This window comes from Schistocerca serialis, chromosome 4 (genome assembly GCF_023864345.2).
Source record: "Schistocerca serialis cubense isolate TAMUIC-IGC-003099 chromosome 4, iqSchSeri2.2, whole genome shotgun sequence".
Taxonomy (NCBI): domain Eukaryota; kingdom Metazoa; phylum Arthropoda; class Insecta; order Orthoptera; family Acrididae; genus Schistocerca; species Schistocerca serialis.
Window position 1 is genome coordinate 240,158,021 of NC_064641.1, and position 23,590 is coordinate 240,181,610.

The following is a 23,590-nucleotide window of genomic DNA, read 5'->3' on the forward strand; positions in this document are numbered from 1 at the left end:
AACTTTATAGTTTACCTAGTTTTTTTTTCTTTATTGTTATTTTGAAACCTGTATTACAGGCAGGCCTGCAGCAGCATACGACGCCGCTCTTTGGCTGCAGAGAAACACAAATATACAAATGATTTAGAGAAAAAACATGGTGGACATATAAACGAAGACAAACACTTTTTAAAATACAAGGTGCCGTTCACGGGCGTAGAGTCCAAGATAAAATTGTTCAGACACTTAGACAGAGACAGAGACGAAAATTGTCACACGTGAATGTAGGTACACAAAACAAATACCAGTGAATCACTTACGCACAAAACGACGGCACACACAGAACACGAGGCGTTGATCTCCGGCGCGTGAATGGTCACTAACCGTGTACGAGTCCGGGGACCTGCCAAGAGAGGAGGAGGGGGGCGTGGGAGAGGGGAGAGTAGATGCCATGGGCAGGGGTGATAGGGGAAAGGGAGGAAGGGGGAGGGGAAGCCCGTGGGAAGAGCGGAGGGGATGGGGGAAAAGGAAAGAGAAGGGAGGGAGGGTGCCTAAAGGAAAGGACACAGGAAGTGGGGCAGGGGGAGGATCAAAGTTGATACGAGGAGTAGATGGAGGGGAGGAGGACATCATCAGGGAGGGGGATCTGGCGGAAGCCACCTTGGGAGAGGGTGAGGAGGGTGGAGAGATGGAGACCAAGTGGGACGTGGGAATACAGGCGCGGCAGTGGGCGGGGGTGGGAGAGGATGGGTGAGACAAGCGGATGAGGAGGATCAAGTTTGCGGGAGGTGTACAGGATCCATATCCTTTCAAGGAAAAGGAGGAGGTGGGGAAAGGGGATGAGATCATACAGGATCCACGTGGGGGATGGGAGACGGATGCGATAGGCGCGGTGGAGAGCATGGCATTCAAGGATTTGGAGGGATTTATAAAAGGTGGGGGGGGGCGGAGATCCAGGCCGGATGGGCGTAACAAAGGATAGGGCGGGTGAGGGATTTATAGGTGTGGTGGATGGTGGAGGGGTCCACGTACGGCCGGAAAGGAGCTTGAATAGACGGAGTCGGGAGCGTGCCTTGGCTTGGATTTACCTAGGTTTCAACGTTATTAATAACGTCTTCTTCAGAACCTTCAAAAAGTTAGTATTATAATGTGCTAGCATATTATATTTCATATGGTCATCTTAAAGGATGCAACGTGTTGCACTTACATAAAATAATATTGAAATGTTTGCTTAAAACAAGCCATGTCCTAAGTCAACTTTATAAAACTTGATGCATAACCATAAGGTTTTGTCACTTCTATTAAACAAGCTGTAGAAAATTCACTTTAAGCCCGTTGTATGGGCCTCGTCGTGTGACCAGAGACCGCGGACCGCGAGGGCTTCGCGGTCTGCCTCACAGAGGGCGGCGGGCATGCGCGAGACGTATAGAATCAAACTCTTATTACACACGCTTCAGATAACATTTTTGCTACGAATTAATTTTATACTTTACTGTTGTAAGTTCATTACAGTATCCAGCATGACTACGTTTTACATTCTATTACAGAGCCTTATCAACTGACCAACAAATCTTGTGTGAACATCTGTAGGAAAGGGTCTATTATTACAGAAACTGTAATGGTCACACGCATTATGAATTACTATAAGCCCTAATATAGGCTGGAAGCCTTCGAAGTATTCCCTATTTTTAAGATACAGTTGATCGTTCAGTAAACTTCCTCTATCTGTAATTAGGTGTGCATAAATTTGTAGTTCCTCAAGCATGTCGAGTCTATATCCCCTAACTTCATGATGTAGCTCTATGTCACGTAACGATTTAGATGTATGAGATATTTGCACCAGATATTCCGCAAAGGCTGACCCCCGTGTTCCTACGCCCTTTACTGGAAGATGTTCTTTAACTGCTATAGCTCTGCCTGTTGTGACCTATGTAATAACATGGGCAATCATCACACATAATCTTATATACGCCTGATTTCGCTGACTTATCACAGTCTTTCTCAAGGGTATGAACAAAATTTTGCTTTAAACTATTACTCGTCGAGAAAGATATTTTAAAACTTGAATTTTTCGACAGGCGACAACTTGTAGGAGACATTAGCTAATATAAGGAACCGACAACCATTTCTTGGTCTGATCTTGGGTTTGAGTATTTGTATTTACTAAAGTCGTTGTCCGTTTTCGTGTTTTCTTATGATGTAATTGCCTCACTAACTTTGGATCATAGCCATTATTCTGTGCAATACTCTCGAGAATCGGTCCGCAGTCTAGTGATACGACGAGGCCCATACAACGGGCTTAAAGTGAATTTGCTACAGATTGTTTAATAGAAGTGGCAAAACCTTATGGTTATGCATCAAGTTTTATGAAGTTGACTTAGGACACGGCCTGTTTTAAGCTAACATTTTAATAATATTTTATGTAAGTACTACACGTTCCATCCTGTAGGATGACCATATCTAATATAAAAAACTAGCACATTATAATATTAACTTTTTGCAGATTCTGAAGATGATGTTATTAATAACGTTGAAACGTAGGTAAACGATGAAGTTAACCTGCAACTGTAGGCTGTATATTCTTATATAAAGAATATCAGTTGCTGTCGCTGCATAAAAATGTTAAAAATTATGTTCTAAAATTCTACAACACATCGATGTCAGACCTCTAGAGACTTGCGGTACACGGCTGTTAGAAGGGATCGAGTGTACGACCTTCGTGGCCGTTGTTCACATTTCACGGCCGGACTGTTGCCGAACAGTTCGGTGTGCATGCAGACATACGTAGCCAAGATTAATTCTTTGAGCTTGCTGGGCTGGCGCCCATTGAGGACTGTTGTCGAGGTCAAGAGCAGCGGCAGAACGGAGGAGCGCCGAGACGCCGCCGCCGCCGCGTCTGTGCGCAGCGCATCGGTCGGCGCTCCGGCCCGCGCAGGCGCCCTCCGCCCCCGCCACCCCCGCCGCCGCCGCCACCACCGCTGGCTGTGCCTCCACACGGCGACGCTCGCCAGTTGCCGCCCCGACCCGACGCCGGACGCCGGTCGCCGGCCGGGCATGCGCCGCTGCCGCCGCAACCCCGCAGCGTCGCGCCGCCCGACAGGTAAACGGGACGCGCGACCGCGCTGTGGCCATCAGCTGCCCGCGCCACTTGCTAGTAGCCACAACAAACCGACAGCGGGAAACGTGGCGTTTGCGAAACCAGTTTTCCGTAAAGCATTCGAAAAAAGTCCTAATTACAGCAAGCATCGTCGTTACTCATTACCAAGAGATTAGCGGCATCGTTCGATCATGAAAAAACTTTTTTCACAAATTCCCGAGTGAAGTTATCTCCGTAAAACAACTCAAGGGAGCAGTAACAACATCAGTGACATTGTTGCTATTTCTATATTTTTCGCTTTGGTAGCAGTCAAGAAAACATTATCCGTACGTTAGACTCATAATATTACAATTAGAACAGACCTCCGATCATTGTCAACGTCACGCTTCCATCTCTTAACGATAAGGAAAGCAGGCATGATTCTCGGAATGTTAGTTTTTACGTTTCATTTTGTATGGTTTGTGGACCGAAGACGTTTTATTAAAAATGGTCTTATATAAACCCGAGATTTCCCTGAATCAATCATTTGCTATGGACATAGAAGTTAGACCTCAATACTAACAATGTTACTACCACAGCCACACTTTTTTTTTTTTTTTGCAAAATTGCAAAAAATTTTATCCATTAGTTTTCTGTGACTAGACTGCTAATGTCCGTATTGGCACTTGGGTCCGGGTATTTGGCGTTAACGACACATGTTCTGGAGACATTCTTTATATAAAGATATTTTGGCTACTCCGAAGATAGCAACAAAAATTTGGTACAGTTCTCGAATAATGTTCCCCCCTTTAATACAAGGGATTCTTACAAGAGTAAACTGGAGCGTTAAACATAGGACATAGCCTAGAACTCTCTCTAATAGCTATGCAGATAGTACGTCTTATTACAGCCCACACAACGATTCCTTCCGTTCCTTTCACGGAAGGAGCGTGACTAGAAACATTACATTTACACTCATATTCGAGCTGTAATTACTTTCATAGTTGGAGACGCCGCCCTGAAATCGAGCACACAGATTTATGTAAATTTACATTTAGTGTCCAGCGGTTCAGGTACTGTTGCATTTGTGTTACAGCCTAACGGCCTGTGGTATACTACAGAATAAATTATGCGTTTTGGAGCAAAAGTATAATGTCCTAACAACTTCCGGGAGCGCAACTCGCTAAGCTCTTTGGTAAATGACGATATTCTGACAGGTGTAGACTCCGTCATTTACGACACAAATGAAGACTGTGCACCTGTCGAAATATCGGCGACTGTCGAATATATCACTCGGCTACACGGGAAGAAACTGAACTTTCAAACCGTATGCTATTTAACCTATTTGGAGGTTAAATTCCACATTGTCACAGTATAACAGTAACAGGTAGTAGTTCAGTGTTTGCGAATAAAAATACATTACAACTGCGAAGTTAAGATATCACTGTGAAGCGGGAAACTTGACGAGTTATTGTGCCTACGTCGTTCATGTGCTATTAATATACGGCTCTTAATCGCAACAGGTGGCTGCACTTACTTACAACTTAGTAAGAGTTATTAAGATTGCGTTCCAATACACAAGGCCTTTCAAGTGTGGCTGAATATCAACTGTTAAGTATCTGCTAGATTTTAGAAGAAATTACTATTTGGATGACTTCCTTAATATTAAATACCCCTTTGTCCGCTACAAATCATTCAGATTAGTATTTAAGTCAACATCACGAGGCACAACCTATGGTACACGTCGTTCTCTATTCAAATCTATTTCGTATATTTTACGCTACTGTACTGATATATTTGTACTATTCTTTTGTAAACGATAAATGACTCAATATGTTGTGTGCTTATTCATAAATAGAACGAAGCTGAATTTCAGAAAGTTATTTAGTAAGCTAAGCGTTAAGATTAACTTTTCGTAGGGACTTGTTTTTCTCCATCACGGCTCATTGTAACCAGGTTAGCTCTTTCAGTCTGCACTCTACCTATTATGTTTCTATATATATTCAAATAACTTTTGTGACTGACACTTGATCAAATAAATAAATAAGAAAAATACCGTGCACGTCAAAAGATCGCGAGTGCTAAATGCTGGGTTAGTGTCTCGCACGTTAATCCAAAGGATAACAGGAAAAAATAAAGTTTCCGGTAACCTACACGCTTCTTAAATCATTTTGATGAAAATCATTTCGTAACTTTTACTGTAAATCTGTCAGCCTTTTGTCATGTATTTTATTAATGTACTACAATACTCTTTACCAAGATGCATAATTTCAAAAATGGTTCAAATGGCTCTGAGCACTATGGGACTTAACATCTGTGGTCATCAGTCCCCTAGAACTTAGAACTACTTAAACCTAACTAACCAGAGGACATCACACACATCCATACCCGAGGCAGGATTCGAACCTGCGACCGGAGCAGAAGCGCGGTTCCGGACTGAGCGCCTGAACCGCTAGACCACCGCGGCCGGCTGCATAATTTCATACACTCGTGTTTGTGGTTCAACTGTTAATAGAGCGCGTAATTAAAAAGTAACTGTTGTGTCCCCATTTATCCTCAGTACAGTAATCTCAAATTGTGTGACCGCATGTTGATAAATAAGTCCATTATTTTTTAATCCAAATTGAATGAAACAAGATTTGATGCTGTTGTTAACAATGGTGTGCTTTTCGTTAGTTAATTCTTACTTACCATCAAATATTCCCGACTTTAAGATGTATAAATGTCTCTCAGAAACATCAAATTCAGTAGTCGTGTAAATATTTTGAACGAAGTAAAATAAGAGTGTTGAGATGATAAAATTCTTTCTTCATTTCCAGTACTTTATATGTAAGAATCTGCTTCTTAAACGGTAGTACGGTATAGTGGTGTGATATCTATATGGAGTTCAATTTCTCTATGTGTGTGAAAGTGTCGTGGAACACAACAGGAAGCAACGTTTCGACTACTGCTTTCATTAGGTAACAAATTGTGATCCACCTCATTTGACATTCACTGCTGTGTAGACGCATCCCATAAACTCTTCTATGATGTACGTATTTCAGGTACATGTTACCCATGTTGCTCCTGCATATCATCTAACGTTATCTACCCACCTTTCATTAGACCGTTTCAGCCTTTTCTTATCTCTTAGAATCCGTAATGACAACTTACTAACTCCTTCTACCATCTATTCGTACAGCTATATGTGCTTCGAACACAACTAACGCATTTCCTTTACAGTTGTAAATACATAGTCCACCTTATCCATTAGTTTGCTGTTCCTATCAATACACATAATTCTCAATATGAATCTCTTCGTTGCTCGTTAAGTAGTTTCCTGTTTTTTTTTTTTTTTTTTTTTTTTTTTTAAATGACAGTGTATCACCGCTACGAGTAAAAAGAGATACAACATACACGGGAAACGTTCCACTTAGTGTACGTTAGAGACGTTCATATGTGAATCCCACTCACGTTACCTAATGCGCTCAAACATCTTCTTATAACGCAGTTTATTTCTTGCCGTCTTTAAGCGTCATAAATTGAAATAGAGACATAATAGCTTGTTCTGTGATTTTGTTGTCACTTTGTACTATTTTCTCCTTGATGTGCTGACTTACAATATTTTAGTTTTCACGTTTACTTTCTAATTTTCTTTATTAACGTGATAAAACGGCATCTTTCTTATTTTTTATTCTTTTGAAATAATATATTACTAGTCAGTTTCAAAACTTGCTCATTGTCGGAATTGAATGTAAGTCCAAATATAAAAGGTTCTGCAACAGCAATGAATGCAGCATTTTCTGAAAAGCATTGTGATTACTTTAGATGCGGATACATGTTCCTCGTAAGTTGTAAAAAATATGCTAGGAATAGGTCATGCATAGTGTGGTCGTCAGTGTAAACTACCCGGGATATAATGTGCATAACCGTGCCCTACCATTTTAGTTATTGTTAGAATAGAGCTACGAAAAATTCTTTGTGTAGACTGAAGATATATTGGTGTTGGAGGATTGGAAACGTATGTCTTTCGTTTTTATTTGCTAGGATATCAATAGAAAATTAGGGAGGAATTGCTACAGTTACGGTACAATGCTTAGGCACTTGCGGGTGGTTTCCAGCATACATAAGTACTTATCCTGATGAGATGCTTATAACGTTTCTCAGAGGCAATCAAGCAAGCACTTCCGGCCCGCTGCCCGCCAATCACTAGCAAGTAGGACAGCAAGCATGCTTGCAGCCACTCTGTCGGTTGGCAGTTGGCAGAGAGCTTCGTGACGTGTAAAGGGTCGCCAGCATCTTTCTATTGGTGACTGGAAGCCCAACAAGTAGGTGGCGTTTTCTGACGGTTACGGTCCATCCCCACTAATCCTCGGCATCCACCCCAGTATTTGTTTTGTTGTGACCCATATGGAACGCCAGTGCTGTAACTGGTGTGTGTAAATGAGTCATTCCAATTCGTCGCTCCACTCAGATCTGCGTTCGGAAGCAAGCTCAAATTCGTAGTGGGCAAAATTTAACGATTACTTTTCGGGTGCGGCCAGCTTAGAACACACATCTTTGGAAATTCACATGTGAGGTAAGCAGGCAGTTTGCAATTCTTTTTTTACTTTTTCTTCCCAGTTACCGAAATTCTACAAAGTCCAAATAGATTTCTCATTTTGTCTGCGTAACCTATGGGTGGTACATGCAGTACGCACTTCATCTCCGGAGCCGTAGATGTTTCTGTACTGACACAGATTCGAGTGTGGTGTAGCATGATTCCAATACATCCTGTCGGGCGATGCAGAACATCAAACCACAATAAAAGAGCCGAAACAGTGGTCTTACGGTGACGAACATAGAAGAATTTGCATCGATCTAGTTGCGAAAGAACGCTCTCTTATAGGACACCGCTACTGTTCAATCATTCTATTGCTGTTTCCCTTTCAGTGATTGCATATAAAAACGTACATCATGTCTGATGACTGTTCTCAGTGCCAATGTTAATGTTAACGAAATCTTGCGGTGAAACTGCGGTAAAGACTAACGTTACACCTAGGGGACTAAAGAAGATTAAACTATCTGCTGTATTTTCATTGTTATTGAAGTTTGCGGGGGTTTAGTTTTCTTTACTGTACTCTAAAATTTCTTTGTCTTTTTCGTAGTAAATTTAGATATGCTGTGAGAACTATCATGGTTTATAGTATGGCAGACACCTTGTCAGGATTCGTGCGAAGCTGCAGTTTCGTTAAGTTATTGACTACTACGGCAATAAACCTCAATAGGGGGACCAATAGCTTGCTTGCTGAATTCTTCCCTTTTACAACCGACTTTTATTGACAATAACGAGGATCTATTTCCAGCAGCTATCAAAGAGAAGGAGAGTAATATTTTTTCTCTACTCCACTAAATATATGATGAACTTCTTAAAACACTTAGTTCTGCAATCACCAGAATGTTTCATCAGCTCACTTTGTCGTTGTATAGTACTTTTGTGATTCAAAGCTTCCCAGACAGTAGTAAACGGTGCATTGTGGGTCTCAGGGATTTAAGCTATATTTTTACGAACTTGGCGTTTCACTGTAAATATGCATAGCAATAATTTAAAAATTCCACTTGATTTTAAGTGTCTGCCAAAAGGCATTTTAGAACAGCAGCGATTATTTATGAAGGAGATTAACTCCTTACATAATTTTGCAATTACTTTGTATGCACATTAAAATGTATTTTGGTTCGATATCTATTCCAGTATTCAGACGAAATCTCTACTTTAACCTTTTCGGATGAATGAGATGGGCTGTATTGAGCAACCTGCTCCTCCTAAAGAATCACGTCCTTAATATTTGTAAGTCAATCAACACAGTGAAACTAAGTTTGCTTCAACCGCTGGTACATAAAAAAGTATATCATTCAACGGAAGTCTAACACTAGTTACGTCTTTATCGACTGTTGCAGTAAGACAATTTCGTTTTTATGGAAACAGAATTAAGTGATTGTTAACAGCGATCTATTAGTTAAAATTAATCGATTGTGTTAACGTAAATGTTATCAATTTTCGCAGTTAAGCAGTTCGGGAAAAAACAACAGTAAATGCGGTAAATATGAGGCTTAGGCACGTGGCACAGATGAGCTTAGGGGAATTTCATCTCCAACGTTGAGCACACGTTGTCCAACGAGATCTGCACACACCGTCGAGCTGTTATTGCGATGTGTAAAAATTGCTGTCACAGTAATACACAGCTATTTCCATGGGTGATCGAATGGTGACATAATAAGCCCACAATTCTATTTAAAACCAACCCCACTTTCTCTAATATTGCAATAGATTAAAAAAATTAGGAATATTAACAGTGAGTGATAGTGTCGTTCATGAACATAACAGCCCTTTCCGAGTACCTTGTTTCGATGACTCGAACTCTTTAAGCAAATACAGGTGCGTCAACGATACTTCAGTCAGACAGTTTGTCATCGCTTACTACGTACTTCTCATCATACGTGACCTATTGTCGGTTTGTTCTCACGAGTACGAGGAATATACGGCCCAGAATGTGGGACAACGGCTCCACTTGTGAAAGACATACGCAAGTATTGTGAAAGCTGTAGAGTTGATTTGTTGTTGGTGCACTTAAACTCGCTCACCTCTTATACTACCTTATGCAATTTGAGATGCGAAATTTCAGATTAGGTCACTGAAATCTAGGGGAGCAGGCAGACTAGGTCCAACGACGCGTACAAGAAAAACCTTTGAGACCGTTAGGGACGACGTATTATCTATGACTGGGGAAAATGGTCTCATTTAAGGGATCATCCCGGCATTTGCTATCACAGATTTAGCAAGCCGCGGAACGATGATTGGAGAGAGATTAGCACTTGGAAGATAAGCACAGTGTTTTAACTATTGATCCCGCTTCGCTTGGTTCAAATGGTTCAAATGGCTCGGAGCACTATGGGAACTAACACCTGTGGTCATCAGTCCCCTAGAACTTAGAACTACTTAAACCTAAGAACGTCACACACATCCATGCCCGAGGCAGGATTCGAACCTGCGACCGTAGCGGTCACACGGTTCCAGACTGAAGCGCCTAGAACCGCACGGCCACTCCGGCCGGCTCTTCGCTTGGTAATCGCACGTGAATCCTGATTCGTGACCAACATGGTTACCTATAACAGTCTTCTTTTTAGAATGAAATTTCAGCGAACAAGGACATTTCAAAGGTAAATTGTTGAGAAGCACTCGATAACGAAAACACTAACATATTTTCCTTACAAAACTCAGTGTTGGTAGGTATACTTGTGGTAAACCACACTGCTCGCAAATTAACCAGTAGTTCAGAACAATGTTTATATTTTGTCTCCTCATTCCTTTTTCAATTATGTTTCTTGCAGACACTTTAAATTACGCACAGGAAAGCATATTATCCTGTGTCCAACGTGAGCTTCATTGTTACGTAGTATATGTGACGACGAAACATGGGTCACACATTTCCGGCTGTTCAGCTGCAAGAACAATTCCATTGATCAGCAATCTGGGAAAACTGAACGGTCATCAGCTCACTGTCATTCACCTCCAGTGAGGCACACTTGAATCACTTCATTCTTAAATTACTAATCTTTTCTTGATGCTATATTACCATTTAACTTGCCATATGTGAATTTTTTGTTAATATCTGCCTGACCAGATAATTTCCGCCTTTCCTCTGTTGATGTCATCGGTTAAAAGAAGAATTTCTACCCTCGAAAATTCCACTGGTATCCGAGAGTGAGGAGAAGAGGCACTACGTAAACAAACACGAGAATATTATCAAAGCCCTCTTGGTAGCATCTGAAATAAATTCCAGATCATCAGTGAATGTTTGAGATGATATAGTACACGCAGTACAAGGCCTAGAGAAACTACAGAACCGAAAATAAGGTCGCAAATGTGTGTCGTAGATTCTTTAGTGAGGTGAAAGTTTGTCTTTAACGTAATACTAGAAGAGGGGAAACTTGGAAAATGAAAAGACAAGATAAAATTAACTAAAAATACATTTAAAATGCATTTCATATAAAACATCAGACGACTCTGGAAAATTAATTGTAAATATTTTCAGCAAAAAATGCAGCTGATTTAGAACTGGATATTTATGAAATTAAATTCTTTTAATTTTTTTTTCAAAAATACAAATGTTTCGTCATGAATGAAAACACACACGACTGTGGTGTAATATTCTGCACTATTTATTACCTATTTCACAAACCGGTTTATACACATTTTTACGATATGACTGCTGGATGTGAATGCTACAGTTAACTAAGTAACAGTTTAGTTCTACGCCTAGCTTATTTGAATCACTGGTTGGAAAACGTTTTACTAGTTTTCACTTTGAGCAGGCTCCCTCTTACAGATTTACTTGTATACATATTGCTAAATTAGTCTCTCGCCGTGTCATTCTGTCTGTCTGTGAAAACTGATCTCAGGATCTGCTGTAAAGATTTTGATATGGCCTTCACTATTGTATAGATAATTTATTATGTCTACGCCAGACAAGTAGTTGTGTCGTAATTACTTAATACTTAGTGCCTTGCGAAGCCGGGGCAGGTTGTTAGTCAGTACAACGTGTAGATGTGAAGTTGTAAGAGACAGTCTCCTCAAAGTAATAAGTAGAAGAACATTTTTTAACTAGTGGTGAAGATAAATTAAAAGTGCAATAGGAACTGGACAAATGTTGTCCGTGTGCAGAAGCGGGCCGCGACTTGCAATGATAGCTTGTAGTTGAAAGTCTATGCTAACAAGTCACAATGGAATCACTTTTAAATGAAGATGTTATCAGACAAATACTATCTGGCAGGAAAAAGCAGAAAGGAGGACGAAACAGTATGCCTAATGTGTGTAATTTTGTTTTGTTTTAGATTGTTGCGGGAAACGCCCACATCAACATGCTTGTTAAATCAGAACATTAGACGCATTTTCAGCGAGGAAAGATCTTATTAACGGTCATTCTCTTGTCACGATGTCACGAGAAAGGCTCGACTTACGTCTGCCGTGTGACTGTTGCTGCAGAAGTCTTCACTGAGCTTCTAGTCCAATGGTTCCGAACGTGAGAGTAATACTCCCTGAGCGGTAAGATAAAATTTTCTAAGTGGTAAAAACAAAATGGTTCAGTTACGATTCAGTCGCGAAACTCAACTTTTTTTTAAAAAGACTTTTGCTATTATCATTATATCATAATACTGTAATACTGCTTACATAAGTTCAGAATAATTACATTCTTTTCGAAGATAACACGTGACACAACGTAGTGGTGGCGACAGCTAGTGAATCAAATGATTGAACACCATCTGCTCCATACATTCCAACCACTTCCCATATACTTTGTACTTTGTACCATGCATCTGTGGCAGTAAAACTGAAACATGTATGACACACATGCTTAAATATCTGAGTTAATGCTAGTTCCCGCAATGGAGTAAAACTTGCTTCCTTATTCACTTCTATAAATGAACTAACTGACAGCGCAAAATATCAGTAAATATGTAATGACCACCACCCCACTGTAGGGCCTACACAGTATTGTTATTATTGTGTTAGTAGTAGTAGTATTAGTAGTGACAGTGGCTAGACACACAGCGTTAGCTGCCTCAAGTCTTCCAACTGCAGCCAGTTCAGTACTAAGGAGTCCAGTAAAAAGATAGGATACGCAGTTTAAATTCATTGATTTTAAATAGGGAGTTCAGGGTGTGGGTGAAGAAAGAGTCGCTACAGCAAGGAGAAGTGAGGACGTATCATGTTCTGTCACACGTATAGCCGGCTGCTGTGGCCGAGTGGTTCTAGGAGCTTCAGTCCAGAAACGCGCTGCTGCTACGGTCACAGGTTCGAATCCTGCCTCGGGCACGGATGTGTGTGATGTCCTAAGGTTAGTTAAGTTTAAGTAGTTCTAAGGCTAGGGGACTGATGACCTCAGGTGTTAAGTCCCATAGTACTTAGAGCCATTTGAAACATTTGTGACACGTGTCTGCTCTCAGTGTGGAGTGTTGCCATGCACTAAGATTTGCTTCCGATTCAATAAAAAAGTGTTGTTAGAAGTAAGCAGCACCAATCATCTCATTATTACTTTATGGTTTAATAAAATAGGTACAAAAATTAAATATAATCTACCTTTCGACATTTTAGAAGTGTGTACGAAAGAAATTTTTTTCCATCTGGAGGGATGTTGGGCGCTAATGATGATCGTGGGGGAAAGGTGTGCGGGTTGGAAGGGAGAGGGGGTGGCACCAGCTAATACCGGATTGCACTCAGAGGCAGTGGTTTCAGAAAGGTTGGGCACAACTGCTCTAGTCTGTGAGTAGGTAATGTCCGTAGCGGAGGTCGTCGCATACGTAATGAATGACAGGTTCGACTGCTCACGGCGAATGGGCCGACGGGCCGGTGCTCGCGCTCGGCCAATTGCTGACAATCAGTGAGGTCAGGAGAGCAAGAGGGCGCTGATCTCAGCCGCTGTGCAACTCCCGCTGAGGTGGCCGCCTAGTCAGCAGACCCCCCCCCCCCCCCCCCCCCCACCACCACACCCCTGACACCGGACGTGCTACGAAGCCGAGCGAGCAGCGGAGAGTCCTGTTCCTCTGTCGCGCCGCCCGCTCGCAGCTGGACAAAGAGAGATGTCGGCAGAACGCGACCAAGTAGTGGGAGCTCTAGATGTAGTTCCAGAAGGTTTGTGCTGCAATTTAAAAGTGAAATAAGCACATCCGACCCAGTAAAACTCATCCAAGTACACATCGCCCTAATACCGTGAACTCTCTAGCTTTGATAATGGCCTCAATTCGGTGCGGAACATAAGGTTCTTTACGTATTCCGTTTCCACTAGAAGCCATTGGTTGACTACTAGACAGCGGAGATTTAGCTACTAAATTGCGGGCATGTTGATTACTACGATTAATGTTATGTTCCAACTACTCACAGACGCTTCTGTGGGATAAACCGTTTGAGTATAGTGGTTTCTGGCTGTTACAAGACAGAGACGTCTAGTGGTTCACTGAGAAACTTCTTCGAACGTTGCGCGTTACAGCAGTCAATAACACCGTTCAGACCAACAGTCAGCACAGAGGGTGTGCCACGTGATTGTAAAATGTTTTGGCGGTTCTTTCTTAAATTTGATCCTAATGTGGAAATCACTGACAGAAAAAGTGGGTACAACTTAAGTTTTTGACTTTGTATTACTGCTTTTTTTACTTTGTTGAGGCTCAAATAGTGCCTGAGTGTTTAGATCAGGAACATATGTGAACCCGGTGAACACAGCTGGTGTCATTTGCAAGACGAGAGTTGGGGTTGGGTTGATATGGGGGGAAGAGACCAAATTGCGAGGTTATCGGTCTCATCAGATTAGGGAAGGATCGGGAAGGGAGTCGGCCATGCCCTTTCAAGGGAACCATCCCAGCATTTGCCTGAAGAGGTTTGGGGTAATCACAGAAAACCTAAATCAGGATGGTCGGACGCGGGACTGAACCGTCGTCCTCCCGAATGCGAGTCCAGTGTGCTAACCACTGCGCCACCTCGCTCGGCGTTTAAAGTGTTTAAAGGTCACTCATCATGACGATGTTGATGAAGGACAGCTCAAAGTCTATGACAGCCCTAAAATAAACATCCTGGTTCATTGAAAATGACCGTTCCCGTCTATAGTACCACGTCATATCGTAAATAAGTGTCACTAAAGCGACCCACGTTTCGGACAGTCTTACACAGGCTTTCTTCTGAGTCAAAACCGATTGGTATTTTCAAATCTGAAACTGCGTCAGGTGTAAGCTACAATCGGATATTAGACTGTAATATGTAATACGAGTTAACAGAGGGAAAGTTAAAAGTATTACATACCACATTAGTATAAGTATTGGCGTCAACAATGACCATTATAGGTACACATTTCGCCTTACTCGACAATAATGTTACTGTAAGATAAAAACAGGTAAATATGCAGAGAAACAAAATAATACAAGGTGTGTTCATAACTGACATACTCGACAGTATAGTTTACACTATACAACGTTCCACGACAGTGTTATACACAGTGAGTCACGTAAGACATAACACCTCATTTCGTGAAAGGTTCCAGGTATCAAAACGAGGTTTCTGGCATACGATAGTATGCTAAACGGCATGTACTTTGATGTGTGATAAAGCGTCATATCTCCAGTATCTATCGAGTTATTGACGCACGTACGATTTTTTAAATACAACGATGTACTTTTCTTTAAACGACATCCGAAAGAACTTTAGAAGACGAGTACAATGATACAATGCTAATTAAAGTTGAGACAAACTCTTCACAAAAGAATTCTTGAAATGCACTGAAATTGGAAAGCAATGAGGCCAGACACTGCGGTGTAAACACAGCCAAGCGGCGTTCTCATGTGAGGCTCCGGCGTTATATGCAGTAAGACAGCCCTACGCCGCTAACATAGAACCTCACTTCCTATACGACGGATCGGCTACGATTTCTGTAAATAAAACTACGTTATCTACTAGCTTCTGGTGCGTGAGACGGGGCTTAGGAGCATCATTTGAGACGTTTATATGTTTCCGAGTTTTTATGGAAGCAGCTATAGTTTCGTCAGGCAGATTTTAATTTAAGCCCTTTCCGATGCTACTTACTGACCAAAGCCTAAACAGAAACGTCGGTCATTCATACTTTATAATGATATACAACAGTATTCAAAGTAAACGGAGGCTACCGTTTTAACGTTTTCAGATTTGAAGAAAAATACTAATACGTGACCAGCCTTTGCCTGGAGACGCCTGAATGCTCCTAGAGTAAATCATCTGCTGTCAGACAAATGTGACTGTAAATACAACTCGCTATTGTAATTGGACGCAAGATGCCTCACATAAATTAGACAGTTTATACAGAATGACTGATGACATGTTACCCACAAAGCAAATACTTTACTTGAGTATGTACTTAAATTGCTTATCATCGACTGCAAGACACATTTGCAGTCGGCGTTCGAGAGACACATGGACAGATGAAAGTAAATTCGATGATACACCGTTGCATGCTATGGCGATTCGACGGCGCATATTGTCAGGTGTAGTTGCGACTTCATGATTGACTGCATCTTGCAGTGCACACCATAGAGAGAAATCAGCAGGAGTCAAATCAAGAGATCTGCACAACCATCGTACAGCAGCACTCCGTCCTATACAACGATCAGGAAACTTTTTATTTAGTATTTGCGTTGCAACACGGGGAGAGTGAGCAGTCGTGTTGGCACCACATACACTGTCACTTAAACAATGATACGTCTTTCAAAAGAACAGATGCAATTTTCGGAGAAAAGTGTGCATACGTGCGAGTATTTCTGTTTAACATCGCTGTGATGAAACAAGCTCCCAAAACGGAATTCCCTGTGATGCCGCAGCATTGGGTTTGCGCTTCACTGTCGTTGTTGTTGTTGCAACTGACGAAGCCAACCTGTATTTTCAGCTGCCCAGTAGTGCACTACGTAACCGTGTTTCATAAACGTTGCTTCGTCGGTAAAGAGTATATGTTGGGAAAACGGAGCGTCGTCTCTCAATCGATGCAGAGCAAACCAACAAACTTTATAGAGCCTAATGTAATCACAGGTGAATCTTATGTCGATGCAGGATGCGAGTGACACACCTCTGCAGCCAGAGAAATGTCATTTTCGTCTTCTATTTACGTAAGTTATTTGGCAATGCGTCTCGTGCAACTATTCGCCTAAATTCTGCTGGTTGGTGTACATGCCAGCATGCAAGGAATGTTGAAGCAGATATGGCCTGTCTATAACCGACACAGTTCCCGTTACCTCTGAAGTGCAGAGGACTGAAGAGTGGAAAGGCTTCAGACAACGACGTAGCCTGCCATGACCGTTTTTCAACGCAACGGACGATTCCGTAAGGCTTGCCCTTCGTTTTAAGAATATTTCTCGGATTATTTTTCAAAAAGTTTCAAACTCAACATTAACAATCATAATACCATTGTACTGATCTTTTCAAGCGTTTTCGGATACCGTTAAAAAAGTACACCATGCTATTGAAAAGAATCATACTCTTCAATATATCGATCGGGACAGGAGTAAATTAAAAAATAAATTATTAAATATCAAAATATATATCCCTTAGCATACGCTCATTTGCCGAAAACCTCGTTTGGGTGTCTGGAATCGTTTATGAAATCAAAAGGGATGCTTCATTTTACGTGAAATGAGCTGTATAGTATTACCTTTACCTTGAGATACGTCAACTGAGCTCCTAACACTTAAATCTGTATTCCAAGTTAACAAATTATTCTTCTTCACAAACTTTTTTGGTATTGGCGGTCTACATTTTATATCCTCTCTGCTTTGGCCACCATCAGTTATCTTACTCCCCATATAGCAAAACTGATCTGCTAGTTTTAGTGCCCCGTTTCTTAATATAATCCTCTCGGGGTTATTTAATTTAATTCTACTACATACCGTTAACGATGTTTTATTTTCGTTAATGTTCGTCTTACATCCTCCTATCAATATGTGGTCCACTCCGTTCAACTGCTCTTGTAATTCCTTTACTGACAATGTTATCAGAAAACCTCAAAGTTTTTATTTCTTCTCCTTGATCTTCTATTCCTACTCCAAATTCTTCCAAATTTGGTTCATGACTATGAACAGACAGTCTGGATTCTCAGCGGTTCACACAACAAATCTAACATCTCTTTCCCTAGTCTGGTACATTAATACTGAGAATGGCTCCATTCTTTATAATTTAGTCAAATAGCGAAAACACCCGACGGTTGGCATTACAAGGTGTAATAATTTTCTCTTACAAGGACCAATTTATATCGGTGAGCAGTATTTGCAAATCTTTAGTTTATTGCCACAACTTGTTTCTATTGAACAGGACTGCAGTACGAGCTGCTCTAAGCAGATCTCTGCATCGTACCGAACATCCTGCCACGAAACGTCTCTTACTTCCCGAACTGTCGTCGTAACTTGTTTCATGGCCATAGCTAACTGCATTGATCTGGTAGACTGTTCACGGTTACAACACAAGCACGGGCGAAAATAAGGCTGAGCGAGTGTGGAGCTGAAAGACAGAGAGAGAGAGAGAGAGAGAATTACACTAATGCCATTGCAGCCACTTCTAAATTATTTTCGCGTTCGAAATATTAATTATTGTAGCGTTTCCAATAAGACAAAGTTCGAGGGTTCTTACGTCGAAATTTCTTTCTTACCCTCTCAAATATTCCGATGGCACTAGTGCTATGGAAGGCTAGCAATAGTCTACAAACACTGAGCAATTAATTTAAAAAAAATCAACTTCTTCGTATTTCTTCCATCGGCTCGGCTTAGTTTCGCTGCCACGGGACGTTGTGCGTTTCAGTCTCATCAAAGATATACATATGGAGTTTACATGTGTCGTTTCCTATAACAATGATTTCTAATTGTGACATTCGAACTATGAGTGATAAGTGCAAACGTAATCTCGTGGAAATAAAACGATCTATTAAAGAATGGCGTGCGAAAACGACTGAAGCAGAATTAGTTAGATGGCCGTAGGGTAGAGTTGCTGAATTACTTACAAATATCCTTTCTGTGTACGGAGCACGGGTGGTGAATTGTAGTGCTCTTCTGTCTTACTGTGTTACAAATAAATTATAGTTATTTGATCAAATCCTTTATAGGAAAACTGTAGAGGCTATTTTATAATATTGTTTTGTTTTTCCCCCGAGGAATATTTCGTACAGAAATTCTAACTGCGCCCTTAGTAATGGATTAATGTATGCTATCAATTCGAATAGAATATGAACCAGAGACGTGAAGATCATATAGATAAAAAAATATAGTGCATAGGGCATGCAGTGGTGCCGTTTGACGGGAAACATTCCTATGCAAAATATCGGATTCTCATTTGTTTTTCACCTGAAGTTTTTGTCTGTTGAGCACGGGCACACACACAAACACTTACACACAAACACACAGCTGTTGGATATTTCATTAGGTCTAATTTTATTTCGTCTTCTTTCTTATACTTTTTTATGTGAGCATTTCACGGACGGCGTGACAATCATGGCTACATCTATACGTACTTTCAACGTTGTTTGTTTAATTTTATATATTCGTTTATCTGCTCATGGTTTCTTTGAAAGAATGCCTGGTCTTCTCCAGTCTCCTTTCCTTGTGATATGTTCTGTAACGACTGCTCGACAGTTAAGAAATGAAGGAAGGTTGGAATATGTTCCACTGACGTCAGTGCCGTTAGGAAAGTATAATCTGGGTTATGATAAGGCAAGAAGAAAGAAATAATGTCCTTTTCGAAGGAAACATCCAAGCATTCGCTCTATTTTACGTAGGGGACCGGAAGAGCACAGTCATCTAGCCACTCTGCTACATCACTCCGTCCTCCCTTCACCCGCCCCCAAACAAAAAGGTCACCTTTGCGTTTAGGATTAGGCATTCATTTTCTTCATGTCTGGTAGCCATATTTCAGGGGCCAACGGCATTGTGGTATAAGATTACGTTAGCAATTCCTTTGTGTTTTTGTTATTGAGAGTTATGCACACGTCTTCTTTGATCTAATTTGAGATTTGTACTTTACTGGATATACAACGTTTGATTCTTTTAAGATATAGCAACTTTTGGGAGAACTGTAAGGATTAGAAGGATAAATGTGACAGTGATGAATGTTGTATAAAAAATCAGGTATGCGATAAGGCAAAAATTATCAGATTTACTTAGCTGCAAGTAATTTCTTAATTTTCTAATTTCAGTATGCTGTGAAACCCATATGTACTTGAATCACAGGGTTCTGAAAATCAGTGCTTTCTGACTGAAATTACCGTTTCATTGTTTTTTCTAAGTACCAGAGCCTTTAGGATTAAACCACCAATACTGTTGCTGATATCTATTGGTTCGCTGAGGTATTTTTTTCCTATTTAGTGCGTTGTAGCAGTCACTTACAGTATTCAAAGGAAGTGTCGGCGCGGAGATTGCACTGCGTGATTGTAGTAGATTTTGGAATCACTTTTTTATAGTGGCCATATTGAGAAGATAACTGACAGTCACAGTAGTGTACCTGAAGTTAATATAACTTAAATTTAAGTTTTGTACTACTGCTGTTATGAGTAGTTTCAAAATGAAACTACTGAGGCAGATGTAGTTTTGATATTAAATTTATTAAATTTTAGGCCCATTTTTCCTTATTATTTAGAACTGTAATTTGTTGTAGGCATTATGAGTCCGCGATAGTGTTCAGATGTGCGATTGAGTCTAAAAAAAGGTGAATTAGCTTTCAAATATGGGTGGCAGAAAACAGTGTGTCCATGTGGTTCCAAAGTGAAACCACCTACTTAAAACAATTTGTCTTTACTTTTTGAAACTTCCATCTTTTATTCGTTGCTGACTATGATAATAAAGGTTAATTTTTTGAAAAATTTAGAAATTAGACTTTTTTCGATTTATTAGGCTTAAAGATTTAGATTATTCAGCGAGGAATGAAAGAGGGGCCTGAATATGTAGAATAACACACTCTTGAACGCTAGTACACAAAGCATCAATATCGGTGGCCGAAAAACCATAAGAAAAATTTGCAAAACAGCTATTCCTCAAAATAGTTCGCGGGCGACTTGTCGAACGAACTTGCAGACCAGGAAATCAGTGATACTAGCCGTTTTTTTCGAAGAAAGTTTCCGCAATCCCAGCCTTATGTGGTAGAGAAAACGTACCATTAAAAGAAAGACAAGGCCCCACATTTTATAAAAACATGACAAAATTCCACAATCGACAGTCAAATATTGTGCAGAAAGTTTCCCATAAGATATTTCATAAAGATCGTTTACATTACAATATATATCTTAGAACTGTCTTAGTACGTGCTACACTATAGAGTAGCTTAGGTACAAATACACGAGGGAAAAATTGTGATATAGCCGAGGTAAATATTAATCTTTACGATTCAACGTGAATCTTTTGTGGAAAATATTCTAATTAGTACAAACAGTCGGCTGTACTCAGTATAGCGTTGATATTTAATATGTCTTAAATATTACAGGCAGCCTCCGAAGTAGGCAGCCAAATGCAAGTTTATTGGTTTCTCCAAAAAACGGGTTGCAGTCGAACTCTTCCTCACAATAGAACAGTGCTCTTCTCTCTTCTCTCTCTCTCTCTCTCTCTCTCTCTCTCTCTGATATTTATTTAGAATCTTTCGGTTTTTAATTTTGCATTTGAAGTATCTCCATGTCATCTTTCCGCACGCATTCAGCAGTTTTGCTCCAGGGTGTCAGCTTCAGTGACGTACATGGGACCCCTGTTGGTGCTACTTTGCCTTCATCAACATCTACAGCTACGTGATTACTCTGCTATTCACAATAAAGGGTTTAGCATAGGGTTCAGTGAACCACCTTCAAGCTATCTCTCTACCGTTCCACTATCGAAAGGAGCACAGGAAAAAGGAGCAGTTAAATTTTTCTGTGTGGGCCCTGATTTCACTTATTCTATCGTGATGATCATTTCTGCCTATGTAGGTGGGTGGCAACAGAATATTTTTGCAGTAGGAGGAGAAAACTGGTGAGTAAACTTTCATGAGAAGATCCCGTAGCAACGAAAAACGACTTTGTTTTAAAGTTTGCCACTCCCCTGTTTCGCGTTAGTACAAAACGAGCCGCCCTACTTTGTACTTTTTCGATGTCATCCGTCAGTCCCACATGATGCGGATCCCACACCGCACAGCAATACTCCAAAATAGGGCAGACAAGCCTGGTGTAAGCAGTCTCTTTAGTAGATCTGTTGCACCTTCTAAGTTTTCTGCCGATGAATCGCAGTCATTGGTTTTCTCGACCCACAACAATATCTATGTGATCGTTCCAGTTTAGGTTATTTCTAATTGTAACCCCTACGTATTTAGTTGAATTTACAGCCATCAGATTTGTGCGACTTATCGCGTAATCGAAAATTAGCTGATTTCTTTTAGTGCTCATATGAATAACTTCACACTTTTCCTTATTCAGGGTCAATTGCCACTTCTCGCACTATACAGATATCTTATCTAACTCGTTTTGCAATTCGTTTTGGTCATCTGATGGCTTTACAAGACGGTAAATGACAGCATCATTTGCAAACATTCTAAGGCGGCTACTCAGATGGTCTCCTGTGATAATACAGATCAGGAACAATGGAGGACCTATAACACTTCCTTGGGGAACGCCGGATATTATTTTCATTTTACTCGAAGACTTCCCGTATATTACTACGAACTGTGACCTTTCTGACAGAAAATCACGAATCCAGTCGTATAACTGAGGTGATATTCTCCAGGGACGCAGTTTGGTTAGAAGACGATTGTGAGGAGCGGTGTCGAAAGTCTTCTCGAAAGCAAAAAATATGTAATCAATTTGACTTCCCCTGTCGATAGGACTCATTACTTCATGAGTATAAAGAGCCAGTTGTGTTTCACAAGAATAACGTTTCCTGAATCCGTTCTGAGTATGTGTCAATAAATCGTTTTCTTATAGGTAATTCATAATGTTCGAGTACGGTATATGTTCCAAAACCCTACTACAAATCGACGTTAGTGATATGGGCTCTTAATTCAGCGGATTACTCCTATTTCCGCTTTTGGTTGTTGGTGTCACTTGAGCAATTTTCAGTCTTTACGTACGGAACTTTCTGTGAGCGAACTGTTATGTATATTTGCTAATTAAGGAGCTATTGTATCAGCATACTCTGAAAGGAACCTGACTGGTATACAATCTGGACCGGGAGCCTTGCCTTTATCAAGTGATTTAAGCTGCTTTGGTACACCGAGAATATCTACCTCAATGTTTCTCATCTTGGCAGTTGTTCTTGGTTGTATTCAGGAATATTTACTTCGGGTCTTCTTTTTTTGTGAAGGAGTATCGGAATACCGTGCCCAATAATTCTGCTTTAGTGACATTGTCATCAGTTACTTCACCGTTGTTATCTCTCAGCGAAGGTATTGATTGCGTCTTGCCACTGGTGTTTTTTTATGTATGTCCAGAATATCTTTGGGTTTTCTGCCAGATTCCGAGACATAGTTTCGTTGTGGAAATTATTGAAGTACACGCTATATTTCGAAATTCTGCAAAACTTTTCCAATCTTGGGATTTTGCGTTCTTTTAAAATGGCTCTGAGCACTATGGGACTTAACTTGTGAGGTCATCAGTCCCCTAGAACTTAGAACTACTTAAACCTAACTAATTTAAGGACATCACACACATCCATGCAAGAGGCAGCATTCGAACCTGCGACAGCAGCGGTCGTGCGGTTCCATACTGTAGCGCCTAGAACCGCTCGGCCACCCCTGCCGACGTTCTTCTAAATTTGGCATGCTTTTTTCCTTGGTATGTAACTGCGATCTGACCCGCTTTGTGTACCATGGGTGATCAGTACCATCACTTATTGATTTATACAGTATATATCTCTCAATTGCCGTCGATACTATCTCTTTGAAATCATTCCATATCTTTTCTACCCTTACGTGATCAGATCGGAAGGAGTGGAGACTGTCTCTTAAAAAGAAGTTAAGAGCATTTTTATCAGCTTTTTTTTTAAATAGATGTACTTTGCGCTTCTGTTTGATGGTTGTAA

General features: G+C 40.7%; 1 protein-coding gene across 1 annotated transcript in view; it reads left to right on the top strand.

The window, feature by feature from the left end:
- The first annotated feature begins 3,003 nt into the window (after window positions 1-3,003).
- Window positions 3,004-23,590, top strand: part of LOC126474378 (octopamine receptor Oamb-like) — a 210,463-nt gene continuing 189,876 nt past the window's right edge. Inside the window, exon 1 of the mRNA XM_050101845.1 lies at window positions 3,004-3,079. The gene's annotated coding sequence lies outside the window, so the exon portion shown is untranslated. The remainder of the gene's footprint in view (window positions 3,080-23,590) is intronic.